This window comes from Phascolarctos cinereus, unplaced genomic scaffold, assembly GCF_003287225.1.
Source record: "Phascolarctos cinereus isolate Bilbo 61053 unplaced genomic scaffold, phaCin_HiC Scaffold_2;HRSCAF=192, whole genome shotgun sequence".
Classification (NCBI taxonomy): domain Eukaryota; kingdom Metazoa; phylum Chordata; class Mammalia; order Diprotodontia; family Phascolarctidae; genus Phascolarctos; species Phascolarctos cinereus.
In genome coordinates this window covers 266,619,670-266,636,070 of record NW_027555625.1, presented here as the reverse complement: position 1 = coordinate 266,636,070, position 16,401 = coordinate 266,619,670, and the positions used below count along the sequence as shown (strand labels likewise).

At 39.9% G+C, this 16,401-nt stretch overlaps 1 protein-coding gene across 3 annotated transcripts in view; it reads right to left on the bottom strand.

The window, feature by feature from the left end:
* PTGES (prostaglandin E synthase) overlaps positions 1-11,459 on the bottom strand; it is a 34,130-nt gene extending 22,671 nt beyond the window's left edge. The window contains exon 1 of one of the 3 annotated variants that reach the window (XM_020973587.2): positions 11,369-11,459. The gene's annotated coding sequence lies outside the window, so the exon portion shown is untranslated. Of the gene's footprint in view, positions 1-1,274; positions 1,367-1,598; positions 1,766-11,368 lie in introns of those variants that run through there. The other 2 variants (XM_020973586.2, XM_020973585.2) reach the window with 2 other exon arrangements.
* Between the last annotated feature and the right edge of the window lie 4,942 nt (positions 11,460-16,401).

Here is a 16,401-nt window from a genome sequence, read left to right as displayed (position 1 = left end):
ATAGGGTTTTCTTTCTGGCTGGTTTTGCCAAGATAAATCAGTGGCAAGTCCCAACATTCTCGGTGGATCTTACTCCTCACCTGTAAAATAAGGGGTGGGACAAAATTATCCCTAAAGTCCCTTCAGGCTCCAAATTCTAGAATCACAGAATAAAAGTGGGAGAGGATCTTGGTGATTTTTACCCAACCCTCTCATTTTACAAGAGGTTAATAGATTTCTCAAGGATCAAGAGTGAATAGAGTTGGTACCCTTTGAAGTCCCTTACAGCCCTAAACCTATGATCTTATGAATAATTCAAAAATGCACAGCAGGTGCTCAATAAACTTATTCCTTCTGTAAAGGCCACTTCAAAGGCTTTGGGATTGGGGGGGGAGGGAGAACCCTCAAATTCATTATCTTTCTGGTTTAGCAGATTGTTCACCTGTCACTTGTTTTAAACTATTTTTTTCTGAGCTAGCCCTTCCCCCAGACTCCCCACCCCCGGCTCTCAGACCAGCTTAACATGGAGGAAAGTAGGCTGGATTTAGAGTCAAAGGACCTGGATTCAAATCCCATCTCTATCTTACTCTGTGCATATACATATATGTGTGTATATGTATATGTGTGTGTGTATATAAAAGTTTAAATACACACACAAATAAAAACTATCTCAATGGCAAGTCCCAATATTCTCTGTGAATCTTATTTCCTCATCTGGAAAATGTGGAGGTTGGACAAAATGATTGTGTTAGCGTGTGTGTGTGTGTGTGTGTGTGTGTGTGTATTGTTTAGTCATTTCAGTTGTGATTTGCCATTTCCTTCTCCAGCTCATTTTACAGATAAGGAAACTGAGGCAAACAGAGTAAAGTGACTTGCCCAGGGTCACACGGCTAGTAAGTGTCTGAGGCCCGATTTTCACTCGGGAAGATGAGTCTTCCGACTCCAGGCCCAGCACTCTATTCACTACGCCACCTAGCCGCCCCATACACATAATACACACACACACACACACATATATACACACACACTATATATATACATATATATATATAAAATATAGCATATATCAATGTATATATTTTGCCTTGGGCAAGTCGGATAACCGTTCTGGCCCTCAGTTTCCCCTTCTGTAAAACGAGGCACCTGGCCCAACTCGACGGCCTCTGAAGCCTCTGGATCTAGGCTCCCAAGCCCTCTTGGTCCCTCGTTACGTCACCACGCTCTCACTGGTCGGACAAAGGGCGGACCCGTCACCCTCCAGCGGACCCATCTATCTCGGGGCCAGGATCACTTACCTTCGGGCTGATCCCAGCTCCCAAAACCCCAGCTCAGAGAGACACAACCGAAGCCGCGGAACCTCGCCTCCTAGAGCCACGTGGGGCCCTCCCTTTTCTCCTAATATACCCCCAGCCCCTGCTGCAGGCCCCAGGAAACCCCTGGTCGCCCTGTGATTGGCTGCTCTGTTCCCAGGCAGAGCTGCGCAACACTCGATCCAGGCTCTCCCGGAGGCGGGAAAATGACTGAACGTTCCCCCTACCCTCCCAGGCCTAGGGCCTGTTTATCCCTACCCAGAGGGCTGCGCCGTGGGGAGTTTGGGGGATTTGGGAAACCCACACAACCTGCTCTCGGCCTCTTGGAGAATGTCACCTTCAGGTATCAGAAAGCCCGGGGGAAGGCAGGCTCCCTAGAGTAGTAGCAAATGTCACAGAAACGTCAGTCAGCCAGCCGGCAGTAGGCCTCGGAGTCGGCAAGACCTCGAGCTGGCGTCCCACTTGTGACCCATGACCCCCGTACACGTATGACCTCTCCGTGGCCCCAAGCAGCTCTCTGACATCGTGTAAGTTGCAGAGCAGGCACACGCACGGGCGGGGCGGGGTCATGTACTGGTCATCGGGAGCCCTGTATGCCTCTGAAATCACAAGTTATCACTGCGGAAAACAATGTGGATGGATTCCAGGATGGGGCATTATTAGCTCCTCATAAATGCACTTTCTGTCATGCTTACACGTGTCACACGCTTACAATGTCTCCACTATTAAAGCTCTCCCAGTTATAGGTCTGAACTCTGCTAAGAAAAAAGTAGAGTTATTTTTGCCAGAAATCCCAGACCACCGAATGCCACTCTTGCATTTGCCATGGATCAGGAGGCCCTGCGGGGCCACTGCTTTTTAATTGGTTTGAAATTGGGAGAGGCTGAACTCTGTAGCCCACCCAAAGAGAAGTTGGTCTCACCTGAGCCATCAGGGTCACCCACCCCCAGTAGTTTCCATGAGTGGGTTGTTATTTCTCTGAACCTTGTGTCCCCTCTTTTTAGAGTACCACCTGCAAAAGAGCATATGGAAGAAGAGAGATTCTCCCCTCCCCCTCCCCTAAGGGCAAAAGACTGCAGAAGGGTCTCTATTTGATGTACCTTGCAGGAATGTTGGTGTTCCCAAAGTGTAAGATGTACCTTGGAAGCTTGAGGCATCACAACTCATTGACAGTGATAAACACAAAGGGGTACTGAAGCTGGGAAAGGCCAAACTATTAGTGAACCCACAGGAATCATAATGCATTCATTTATAAATAAATAGGCTTTCTGGCCTAGTGGGAAAAGCTGGAGGAGTGGTGTTTCTTTCAGCCACACATTTTCTAAAAAACACTCCTGAATGAGAATCAAGAGATCTGGGCTCTAGGCCCAGCAATGACACTGACTGTGAGATATCTAAGTGATTTCCTCTCAGTTTCTGCATCTATCAAATGAAAGGGTTGTACTCATTGGTCACTTCCTCTAAGAGTCCCTAAAAGGTGGCTTCTAGCTCTAAAATCCTGTGATTCTATAGGTCAGGGGAAAAAACATTGCTGGGAGCTCTGGGTGGTGAGGAGTGTGTCCAAATTGGGACTGAGGGTAAACAATAGTGTCAAGAAATGGTTGGCCTGCTGAGGTCTATAGTAAAGCTTTGGTGTTTGCCCTGGCCTCTTCCTTTAAAAAAGAAAGTGATTCCCATCATACCAGTGATGGTTGTGGCTCCAAACTGCCAGGCCTGAGGGCCCCAGGCCTCTGACAAGGCCCTATCTGTTGCTCCTGAGTCTCTTATCCCCTAATTGTTTCACTATTACTACTAATAGTTCCTATTTACTGAGAGCTTCACAATTTCAAAGCCTCTCTAATTTGAGCTTCACGTTATTTGCCCTGTGAAGATGGCCAGGAAGGGGTTACCATTTCTGTTTTATAGAGGAGGAAACTATATGGAATCAAGAGAGGAAAATTTATTGGCCCAACCTCTAGGACAGGGCCCAGCTGGATGGGTGGAGGGTGAGAAGTTTGCTTCAGCATAAGCCTTTGTCCAAGAATTTCAAAGAGACTTGACTTTGCCAAAAAAGCTAGGTCTAGACAGTAGTTCCTGGTTTGGAAGTGGGGAGCAGGAGGAGACTGGAGACAAGATCTCTGCCTGACCTCCCCCCATCTCTTGCCCCAGACCCTCCATGGTTTTGTTTGCACAAGACATCTCCTTAGGGCTATAGTGTTCTTAAGGCCTTCAAACCTTTGGAATACATCAGGAATCGATTTCCTGTAGCAGGGCTGAGAGAACTGATGTCACATTCCTAGGAAAGTACTCAGATGGAGCTCCCCAAATCAGTCTCACCATAGTTTTCCCAAATGGATGAAATATGTCAAACACTTCCCATTTGGGGGGGAAAACAAAACAAAACACCATAAGAGTCAGGAAGGAAGTCCATCCTCTTTCTCCTGAAGTCTATGGCATCATTCTGATCTCAAGAAACATAATCTTTCAGTCATGAAATCATGGAATTTTAGGGCCGACATTTTTTGTGAGTAAATATTTATTTAAAACAAAACCTTTTATGTGCTAGAGGAGGCTGAAAAAGTGAGATTTATCTTCTACTTCCTGGAGTCAGGAAGGCCTGAGTTCAAATCCACCCTTAAACACTTACTAGGGCAAGTCACTTAATCTGTCTGCCTCAGTTTCCTCATCTATAATATGGGGGTAATAATAGCTAACCTGCCTCCCAGGATTGTTGCAAGGGTTAAGTGAGGTAATAATTGTAAAGCCTTTAGCACAATGCCTGGGACACAATAAGCACTCTATAAATGTTGGTCATTATTGTTACTTCCCCTCTGGCTTTCATGTCCTAGGTTATATGAGAAGCAATTTCGAAGAATGGGTAGCAATCTGGGCTTAAAAAGTCAGGAAGACTTGAATTCAGATCCTGCCATTGCTATTTGCTAGCTTGTAACCTTGGGCAAATCATTTAAATCCTCTTGGCCTCAATTTCCTCATGCTTTAAATGAGAATGATTATAACATCTTTTCATAAGGTTGCCATTAGGATCAAATGAAATTTAATATATGTGTGTATGTAGCATATATGTATATAAACATACAGGCACACGTGCATGAACTGTACATGTACATATGTACATGTGTACAAACACTAAAGCACTCTACTTACATATTAGCTATTATCATTATTGTTATAATTAACACTCAATGTATCACCCTCCCCATTTCAGCTTTTCATCTGAACTATTCCTCTTCCAGATGGGCTCCATGCCCTTGACCTTTCCTAACCCCATTCCCATTAAAACTTGCCTGCCCTATGTACCATTCTCATAAGACCCTGATCACTACTCATAAACTACTTCTCACTAATGTGTTAATGGGTGCTAATGGATTACCTTCTTGGTAACGTGTTTGCATTTGAAGAACACATTTATTTTAACAGGGTTTTGTTGAAGACTAACAATTTTAAGGAGAAGGCTACTTAATCAAAAGACTTTTGTCAAGATGGTGAAGTGACTGAAAGCAGATCAGACTCAGCTCTCTCACAACTACTCTAGCAAGAATCTAAAAAACAAATAAATAAAACCATACCAGACTAAGAAATGATCGAGAAATCCATGCATTTTACCAGACTGGGGCCCCCCCTCCCCCAGCCAGGCACTTCAGTTCATGGAAGCCTTTTAAGCTCAAGGACTTCTGACAAGCCAAAGAAGCCTAGAGACTAAAGCCCTATATCAAAGGCAGAGTGATGGGAGACCAGCCAAGAATATGCAGCTAAATTACTCTGACTCAGAAGGGAAGGATTAGATTGTAAGCTGTTTGGGGCAGGGATTGTCTTTCTTTTTTGTATTTGTATCCCCAGGGTTTAGCACAGTATTGCACATAGTGGATGCTTAATTAATGTTTATTCACTATGTCCCAATGTAGGCCATCCAACCCACCTCACATTCATCACTTGAGTTGGCCAGCTGCCTCTGAGGTACTTTACTCAGATAATATGGATCAGCACTAAAGAAGGCCTATCATTCCTTCTAGAAGTACACAGAGCCAACGGCCCCATACAAAATCCTAATTCAGCAAGAAAGCCTGGAAAAATGAGTAAACATAAGAAAACACTAACAAGAAAGAAATATATAGAACAAGGAATGCTAAAGATACATACCCAGAAGAAGAGAAGAATTCTGTATGAGAAAAACCTTAATAAAACCACAAATTTACCACATGCTCTACTGGGATTTCTAGAAGAAATAGAGCAAGAATTTAAAAGTGATCATGTGATTGAAATGAGAACTCTCAAGGAAAGAATGGGAAAGGAAATGAGAGTTTTATGGGAAAGAGTTGAAAGGAGAATGAGCAAAACTTCACTCAAGTAATAAACTCCCTGTGTAACAATTTTAGAGCAAAATGAAAATACTGGGAAAAAAAAAAAGAAAAGGAAAGATATCTCCTACCAAAAATGACTGATCTGGAAAACAAATCAAGGAGACATAGTCTAAGAATCATCAGACTGCCTGAAAACTTTGAGAACAAAAAAGCCTAAATATTGTATTTTGAGCCATCACAAATGAAAACCTCCCAGATCTATTATAACCAGAGAGCAAAGCGAAAATAGAAAAAAAAATTACCGGTCAAAGTCCTGAAAGACCCAAATGAAAACTTTCAGGGCTGTCACAGCCGAAATACGAAATTTTTCAGGTCAAAGAAAAATACTGAAAGAGGCAAAAAGAAAAAGTTCAAATACCTAGGAGTCATAGTTACAATTGAATAAGACTTGGTACCTACACAATAAAGAAGAGAGCTTATACTGTGATATTCCAGAAAGCAAAAGATAAAGGCTTACAATTGAAAATAACTTACACCGCAAAGCTGAGTAAAGTCTTACAGGGGAAAAACAGACATTTAGGGAAATAGAGAACTTCCAAATATTCCTGATGAAGGGGCTAGAGCTGAGTAAATACTGCGAAATGAAAACAAAGGAGTTAAGAGAAAAACAGAAAGATAAATATATTTGAGTAATTGGAAGGGGCCATATGATTATAAAGTGTTTATATTTTAGTAGGGGCTTAAGAAATAAGTTTCCCCTGAGATCACTAATGTGTTCAGGGGTCTTAAATAAGAGAGAACACCTAGGAACAGTTTTGCTATTTTTTGATGACCTTAAGAGAAAAAAATTAAAAGGAAGGAAAAAGAACTTTACTAAAGAAGAAAAGAGAGAGGGTGTGGAATTTATTATCTTACATAAGGTATGAAAAAAGATCATATGAACATAGAGAAAGGAGTGAGGGGAAACAGGCTCCCCATGAACCTTATTTTCATCTTAACTGGACAGAGGAAGGTTATATCGATACATATATACACACAAAGATTGGTGTAGAAATTCATTCAACTCAAAAGGGAAATCAGGTGGAGAGAGGGAAGAGGGGGACTAAAGAGAGTAGATTTAGAGAGGACATAAGGAAAGCAAAGTCCATCTATGGAGGGTGGAATTTGAAGGGTAGAACCAAAGAGAAGATAAGAAGCTATGATCAGAGACTGGGTAAAAAGAAAAGAGGAATAGTAGAATGGAAGTAGATGGGAGACAATAGGCAGAAAAAAAGAGAAGGGAAAGTACAAAAGGACAGGATGAAGGTAAAGACACTTTTAATAATCAACAGTAAACAAGAATGGGATGAACTCACTAAAACAGGAAGCTAACAGCGTGGATTAGACAGCAGAGTAAATTGTTTAAATGAAACACACTTGAAACAGAAAGATTTATATAGAATTAAAATAAGGGACTGGAGCAAACTATTATGTTTCAGTTTAATGAAAAGAATCACGGGTAGTAATCATGATAACACATTCTAGAGAATTAATATGAATAATTTTTATATATAATATGTGTATATATCCATACATACATGTATAGTGTATATGTATACATTTTTGTTTATATATACATATATATACATACCAAATGGCATGGCAACTAAATATTACAAAATTAAGACCCAGTTAGAAAAGGTAGATATGATGGATCTCTGGTGATAATTGAATTGTAACAGAAAAGCATGTACATGTTTCTCAGCTGTGCATGACACCTTTCCAAAAATTTTCTAAGTCCTAGGGCATAAAAACCTCACAAATGAATGAAGAAAAGCAGAAATACTAAATACATTCATTACTGACTACAATAGAACAAAAATTATATTAGGACCTTTGAAGGCTCGATAAAGGACCTTTGAACAAAGAATTAAAAATTCATTGGAGACTAAGTATCTTAGCTAGGCATGGGAGTACATGCCTGTAGTCCCTGCTGCTGAGGAATCTGAAGCTGGTGGATCTACTGAACTCAGAGCTGCAGTAGAACTAAAGCCTATTGGATCTCTATATATCAGATCTGGCACCAATATGGTGAGATAATATTTGTAAAGCACTTAGCACAGTGCCTGGCACATAGTAGGCATTTAATAAATGATTATTCCTTTCCTCCAGGAGCAAAGGACCACCAGGCTGTCTAAGGAGGGGTGAACAGTCCCAGACTGGAAAAATAGAGTAGATTAAAGCTCCCATGATGATCAGTATTGGGACTGGGGCTATGAATAGCCACTGCACTTCTAGCCTGACCAAGAGGGAAGATTCGGTCTCAACAAAATAAACAAGCAAATAAATAGATAAGTAAATGAACATAAAAATAAAAAGACAACTCTAAAGAATGGTGGTTAAAGAACAAATTATGGAAACAATAGAGAATATCAAAGAAAATTACAACAATGAGACAACATACAAAAATTATTGGAATGCAGTCAAAGAAATTCTTAGGGGAAATTTTATATTTCTAAACATTTCCAATTACAAAAAGAGAAAGAAAAGATAATTGAATTGAGCATAGAACTAAAACCTCTTAGAAAATCAGTAAATTTTAAAAAACCAACTAAACATCAAAATAAAAATTCTGTCAGAGAAGAGTAACAAAAACAAAAGCAAAAAACAAACCACTGAATTGATAAATAAGACCAAAATCTTTTTTAAAAAATAAATTACATAATCCATTAGCTAGTCTGATTAAATTGGAGAGGAAAACTAAATTGCTAGTATCAACAGTGAAAAAGGACTAATCACAACAAATGAAGAATAAATAAAATTAGAAACTATTTTATCCATTAACATGCCAACCAAACTGAAAAGTTTAAGGAAATTAATGAATATCTACAAAAATGCAAAATTCTCATATTAATAAGACAATTAGCAAAGAGTTTAAATAACACAATCTCGGGGGAAAATGAAAAGGCCATAAATTAATTTCAAAATAAAAAAAAATCAGGACAAGATGAATTTACAATTCAATTCTATCAAAAATTCAAAGAACAATGAATTCCTGTTACAAAAGGAAAAGAAAGAATCTTACCAAATTCCTTCTGTGATACAAATATTGTCATGATACCTAAACTAGACAGAGAGAAATCAGAGAACAAAACTACAGAACAATATTCCTAATGAATATCAATGGGGACAGCTAGATGGTGCAGTAGAGGCTAGACCTGGAATCAGAAAGACCCCAGTTCAGACATGACCTTAGACACTTACTAACTGTGTGACCCTGGGCAAGCCACTTAATCTTTGTTTGCCTTAGTTTCCTCATCTGTAAAATGGGGATAATCATAGCACTTACCTCCCAGGGGTGTGATGAGGACCAATGAATAATATTTGTAAAGTGGCTACCGCATAGTGTGTGTTCCATAAATGTTAGCTACTACTGTTATTATGAAAACCTTTTAAATAAAATAGAAACAGAGACTATAGCAATTACATAAAAAAAAGATTATACCCCAATGAAAATTCATCAAATCTAGGATAGTCCCTTGAGATGATAGCATTACTTGTCTATGTCCCACCTGTAACATCGACAGGCAGCTACTGTATGCTCTATACAAACGTATGCTATTTATGAATGATAATTTATAATGTTTGGCCTGTCAAACTGACTGGGAGAAAACTGAGTAAATAAGAAAGACCAAATGGAAAGCCTACTTAAGAAACAAGAAGAAAAGAGCACTAAATAAGAACTAAGGCAGTTTAGACTCGTGGCAAATCTTAATTTTGGCACTTATTAGTTACGTGACCATAGTCAAGTTATAGGCTGAAATATCTGGCTTTGGAAGGCACTTCCTAGGCCATCTAGTCTAAACGCCTAAGTTTACACTCGAGGAAAATGAAGCCCAAGATTGTCCATGTAATAAGTATGAGAGGTAAGATTTGAATGACTCGAGAGTCAATGCTCTTTCCACCATACCACGCTGCTGTTTCACCTCATCTCTCTCAGCTTCATTTTCTCATCTATAAAAGAGGGAAGAAAAAGTATGTGTAGTGCTTAACTAAACAAAGGTAGCAGGGCACTGGTGAATGAGCCCACTCATTATGAGTGTACACAGCATGTTCTGCTGACACAGTCCACGTGTGGTTCCAGTCCACTCACCACTCAGTGAAGAGATGGATCTTTTGATTGGTTGAGCTGGAACTAGAGCATATTCAAAAGGTACCAAAGCAAGACCCTTTCTCTTTCCTGCCTGGCTAATTTAAGTGACAGACACATGCTGTAAGCCTCTCAGTGGGAAGAGTCCTCATCCCTCTCTCTCTCTCCCAGGGGTCAGCATATTACCCATGAATATAAGTCTCCATTCTTTTTCTTTTAGATGAAGGGGTATTGGAAACACCTCCATGGTTCTGGCTCCAGCATGAGATTTAAAAGGTCAGAATGGCAAACCACCAGAGGCCTAAGAGCCAAAATCTACGCAAGACTTTGGTACCAGCCAAGGCTGTTTACAGCACAGCTCAACATTGGGTGGCTCCCCAAATCTAAGATGTTAGGCACTACCAACAAGAGAGTGGCTCTGTTGATTGACTATGATGAATTCAGAAGTGAACTTGGTGGGGCAAATCCTTGGTTAAAAACTGCTTTAAGTTTGAGCCCACTCTCCCCAAGGACTGAGATGATATAGGGGAGAAGGTGTCTTCCAGTGCTGAGGAGGGAAATGTTTTTACTTCTGCTATTTCTATATTTTCTCAGGAAATATCCCCATGTAAAAACCAATTGATGTCAATGGACTAAATGATACTGGAATGCTAATTACTAGTGGATGATATTGGGGAGAATAGATCAGAATAAGGACTTGAGCCAACAACAGTGAAGATAACCCAAACCCCTCAGAGATACTCCTAGAACCCAAAAGGGAAAATGTAGCTAACCTTGCTCTGGAACACCCAGCTTATTAGTGTGGGTGGGATTTGGGATAAGAATCCTCAGAACTTATCAAGGCTAGACAAAGTTGTCATGAGAGAAAGGGTGAAGAACAGGAGGTTCTGGCCTAGAAACACAAGCAAGGTAGAAGGAGGAAAATAAATTGGACTTTTTGTAGACACTGTAACCTGAGAAGGTACCCCAACCACTCCCACCTTGGGTGTTAACAGCTGAAGTGAGAGTATCAAAATCAGACAGCTCAAACCTAGTACTTTACCATACCCCTTCAATTTCCCTTCCTTTCTTCTTCAAGAATCCCACCCTTGGTACCCCTTTCTGTAAATACCAAACTGAAAGAAACAAGTAGGAAGAAGCAGTGAATAGAGACTGAGAAGAATACCAGCTATCTGAACATCAGTGAATAGCATAACAATATTTTCCTGGGTACATTAACAGCCAAAGTCCTTAACTTCAACCAGCTTTGATCCCAGAGTCCTGAGATGTAGCACCGAGCTCACAAAACATAATCAGGTAAAATGTTAAGCAGTTGACCAGCAAGTATACTTACTACTACTGTCACAATACAATGTTCATAAAAATCTGAGAAACCAACAAGATTTAGAAGAAAGGATTTCTGAAAGAAGGGGCTTTAAAGGAAAGAACTGGGAAAATAGGAGCATTGAAAACAACGACTAGCAAGTTGTGAGTCTATGATGCCCAATTCTATTCATTTGGGATTATGAGGCTTCTTTAAGGGTTTTTGAGGAAAAAGTGGATTCTGTCATCTGTCTCCTGTAGTGAGTGGCAGGGGATTGACCTAGGTGCCCTCCCTATAACCCAATCCTGGGCTCCCATGCAAGCCCACCCCTGACATTACTGGTCCTTACCCTGTCAGGAGGAGTTTAAGACTTCGTAGGCCTGAGCTCATCTTTCTGTCAATTCATAGATGCAGGAGGTTTCAACTGATTTCTGCTACTTCCTTTTTCTTATGGTTTTCCTCTCGGAGGTGTGACTCAGGGAGAGTCAGACTATGAGGCCATCCCCCTCCCCACCTCACCTTGGGTCAGTTTTTACGTAATTGTTTTCCTGACTCAAACCACAAAGTTATTACGCTGTCTACTTTCCCTCCCTTTAATCTCCCTCTTTCACAACAAGAGCTCAGACTGAGAGATGCAGTGATGCCCAGCCAAGTTCCAGTTTCACTTACTTGACTCTGTGCTTGGGGTTTGGCCTCTAGGATTCCCCACTGCTATTTCTCAATGGCAGAAAACTGCCAACTCTCTCTTGCCTTGGGTTCAAGGTCAACAGGTCAGCTCTAGGCAAAATGGATCATCAGAAACTCCTGAAACTTCCTCCAAACCCGAGTCTTTTCAGCCTTAATCTCTGCCTACTGCCTTATTTCTCATGAAGAAGGGAAGCCCCAGATTACCCATTCCCACTAATGTATTGATGACCAGGCATGTAACCCTTCCCAAGAATATTTGTACTATTTAAAAGAAAGCTTGAGTGTTTAATTCAAAGAAATAAATTCTTAATAGTGAAATTTTGGGCATCACTGCAGGACATCTTAGAGAAGGGAATAGTCCTTCCCACCTTCTCTGGTGATTGCCTTTGAGATACCATTCTATTTCTTTTTTATTCATAGGATTGTAGATCTAGAGCCAGAAAGGACCCTAGAGAGGTTAAATAACTCATCTCCAAGTACCCAGCTAATAAGGGTGAGAGGAGAGATTTGAACCCATATCTTCTGACTTCAGAGTCATTACATGTTTCACTGGACCAACTCTGAAGAACCGCCCCTGTGACAGCTCCATCCGGAGAACCAGGTAAAGAAATAGGCAGAACAAAAGAGCAGATAGCATTTGAAAGGAAGAGATGTTACACAGACCCTGAATTCCTTCCTCTCTCTCAGCGGGAGAGGGAAAGTCTTTGTTTTTACATTGCCCAAGAGCAATACACTGAAAGTAAGGTCCTTCCAGGCTGTTTCATATAGGCCAATGAAAATGGTCCTCATCAGCTATCTGAAACCAAAAAGGAAAGGGAGAGAAGAATGCCTATTTGCGTAGCCACTAAGCTAAATTTCCTAATTGATAAATCAATTTAAAAATATTTTTAAGCACCTACTACATTCTAAGGGTAGTGCCAGGTGATGGGGGTACAAAGACAAAAATAAAACAGTCCCTGCACTTGAGGTGCTCACATTTTATTTAGAGGTATTCAACATGGATGTTTTTATAAATGAATGCAGAATATATACAACATCACCCTCCCCCCAAAGTAGGTAGTTCAGTGAATAGAGTGCCGGCCTGGAGTCAGGAAGACTTAAGTTCAAATCCAGCCTCCGATCCTTACTAGCTATGTGATCCTGAAAAAGTTAATTAACCCTCTGCCTCAGTTTCCTCATCTGTAAAATGAGCTGGAGAAGGGAATGGCAAATCACTACAGTACCTCTGCCAAGAAAACCCCAAATGGGGTCACAAAGAGTAGAACATGACTAAAACGACTGAACAACAACATATACAAGGACATTTCCAGGGGTGGGAGGCACAAGCTTCTCAGAGGAACAGGAAAAGTCTTAAGCAGGCGATGGCATTTGAGCTGAGCTTTGAAGGTAAGTAGGGATTCTAAGAGGCAGAGCTGAGGAGGAAGCAATTCCAGGCCTGGAGAGGTAGTCTATATAAATCCATGGACATGAGAGATGGAGTGCCTTGCATAAGGAACAGAAAGTAGGTCAGTTTGGTTGGAACTTAAAGTATGCAGAAGAATGTAATGTATAAGTCTGGAATGGTAGTCTGGAGGCAGACTATGAAAGGTTTTAAATGCCAAACATAGGAGTTTGTATTTTTTCCCCTAGAGGCAGTAGGGAGCCAGCGGAGCTTTTTAAGCAGGCGAATGATATAGGCTTGTGCTTTAAAACTATCATTTTGATTGTGCATACCCTTTGATCCAGCAATGCCACTATTAGGTCTGTATCCCAAAGAAAAGGGAAAAGGATCTATCTGCACAAAAATATTTATAGCAGCTCTTTTTTGTGGTGGCAAAGAACTGGAAATTGAGGGGATGCCCATCAATTGGTCAATGGCTGAACAAGATGTACATGATTGTGATGGAGTAATATTGTACTACAAGAAATGATGAGCAGCATTTCTAAAATATATAGAGAACAAAGTCAAATTTATAAGAATACAAGTCATTTCCCAATTGATAAATGGTCAAAGGATATGAAGAGGCAGCTTTCAGATGAAGAAATTAAAGCTATCTATAGTCACGTGAAAAAATGCTTTAAATCATTATTGATTAGAGAAATGCAAATAAAAACAACTTTGAGGTACCACATCACACCTCTCAGGTTGGTTAACATGAAAAAACAGGAAAATGATCAATGTTGGAGAAGATGTGGGAAAATTGAAACATTAAAATGTTGGTGGAGTTGTGAACTGATCCAACCATTTTGGAGAGTAATTTGGAACTATGCTCAAAGGGCTATAAAAATGTGCATACCCTTTGACCCAGCAATACTACTTCTAGGGCTGTATCCCTATAAATTATAGCAGATCTTTTTGTGGTAGCCAAGAATAGGAAATTGAGGGGTTGCCCATCAATTGGGGAGCTGGCTGAACAAGTTGTGGTATATGAATATAATAGAATACTATTGTGCTATAAGGAATGATGAGCAAGCAGACTTCAGAAAAACCTGGAAAGACCTATATGAACTGATGCTGAGTGAAGTGAGCATACAGTATAGAGTAACAGCTACATTGTGCTATGACTAACTTTGATAAACTTAGCTCTTCTCATCAATGCAAGGATCTAAGACATCTCCAAAAGCCTAATGATGGAAAATGGTATCCACATCCAGAGAAAGAACTAAGGAGTCTGAATGCAGATTGAAGCATACTATTTGATCTTTTTTTTTATTTTGTTGTTTTGTTCTGTTTCTCCTTTCTCGTGGTTCCTCCCATTGGGTCTAATACTTCTTTACAACATGACTAATGTGGAAATATGTTTAATACGAATGTATATGTAGAACCTATATCAGATTGCATGCCCTCTTGGGGAGGGAGGTGGGAAAAGAAGGGGAGAAAATTTAAAAATCGAAAGCTTATGAAAGTGAATGTTGAAAACTAAAAATAAATTAATAAAAAAAATTTTAAAAAAAGAAATAATGAGCAGGATGGTCTCAGAAAAACCGAGGAAGACTTACATGAACTAATGTAAAGTGAAGTTAACAGAACCAGGAAAACATTATACACAGTAACAGTAAGGATGATCTACTGTTAAAGACTTAGCCACTCTGATCAAGACAATGATCCAAGACAATTCCAAAGGACTCATGATGATAAATGCTATCCATCTCCAGAGAGAGAACTGATGAACTCTCAATGTAGATTGAGGCATATTTTTTAACTCTCTTTATTTTTCTTAGTTAATGTGTGTATTTTCTTTTGCGAGATGTATAATATGGAAATATGTTTTGTAGGACTGCACATGTATAATACACATCATATTACTTGTCTCAATGGGTGGGGGAGGGATGAGAGGGAGAGAGAACTTGGAACTCAAATTTTTTTTAAAGTTTAAAAATTACATGTAATTGAGAAATATTTGATGAAATTTTAAAAATTTGAAGGCTATCATTTTGGCATCTGTGAAGATAGATTGGAATATGGAGAGACTTGAGGCAGAGAGATCAGATAGCAAGCTATTACATTAGTCCAGGTGAAGGTGATAAGGGCCTGAACTAGAGTGGCTATGTGAATGGATAGATACAAAAAATGTCATGGAGGTAGAATTGACACAACATGAAAATTGATTGGATATGGGAGGATGAGGGAAAATAAGTACAGGATAACTCCAAGGTTATAAACCTGGGTGACTAGAATGATGGTACATGTGACAGAAGTAGGGAAATTAGGAAGAAGAGTGAGTTTGGGGGAAGAAACATAATGAATTCTCATTTGGACATGTTGACTTTGACACGCCTATAGGATATGCCTACATATCCAATAGGTGATCAGCATTGTGGGACTGGTACACAGGAAAAAGACTAAGATTAAATATATTGATCTTAGAGTCATCTGCATAGAGATGATCACTGAACCCATAGGAGTTGATAAGTTCACTAAAAGACAATAGAGAAAGAGAAGAGAAGAGGCATCAGCTATATTTGCAGTTAAGAGGCAGGACATGGATAATGATACCGAAAATGAGACTGAGGATGGGTCATACAGGTGGGAAGATGTAACAAAAAGAAAGGGAAGTCATAAAAACCCAGAGAGCTGAGAATATGTAGGACAGAGTTTCTTAATATGCAATCCACAGACCTCTATGGGATTCATGGATAGATTTCAGGAATCAGAGCACTTGGATGAGAAAAATATGTATATATCTTTATTTTCATTAACATTTGATTTCCTTTTTAATCTGTATACTTTATTTTATGCATTAAAAACACTGTTCTGAGAAGGGATCTGCCAAAAACAAACAAACAAAAAAGGTTAAAAACCCCTGATCTAGGAGGACAGAATGTTCAGTAATGTCAAATGTGGTAATTAGATAAAGAGGGATGAATGATTAAGAAAAGGCCGTTGGATTTGGCAAACTAGAAATCATTGGCAACCTTAGAGAGGGAATATTCAGTTAAGTGATGAGGTTGGAAGCCAGACTGCAAGGGATTGAAAAGTGTGATGAAACCAATGACCATAGAAAGTTGTTTTCTTTTTGGAATTTGGCTCTAAAAGGTAAGAGAAGGAGGCAGCTAGGTGGTGCAGTGGATAGAGCTCTGGCCTTGGAGTCAGGAGGACCTGAGTTCAAATCTAGCCTCAGTCAATTGACACTTACTGACTGTGTGACCTTGGGCAAGTCACTTAACCCCAATTACCTAAGCAAAAAACAAACAAAAAAACCCCAAAACTAAAAG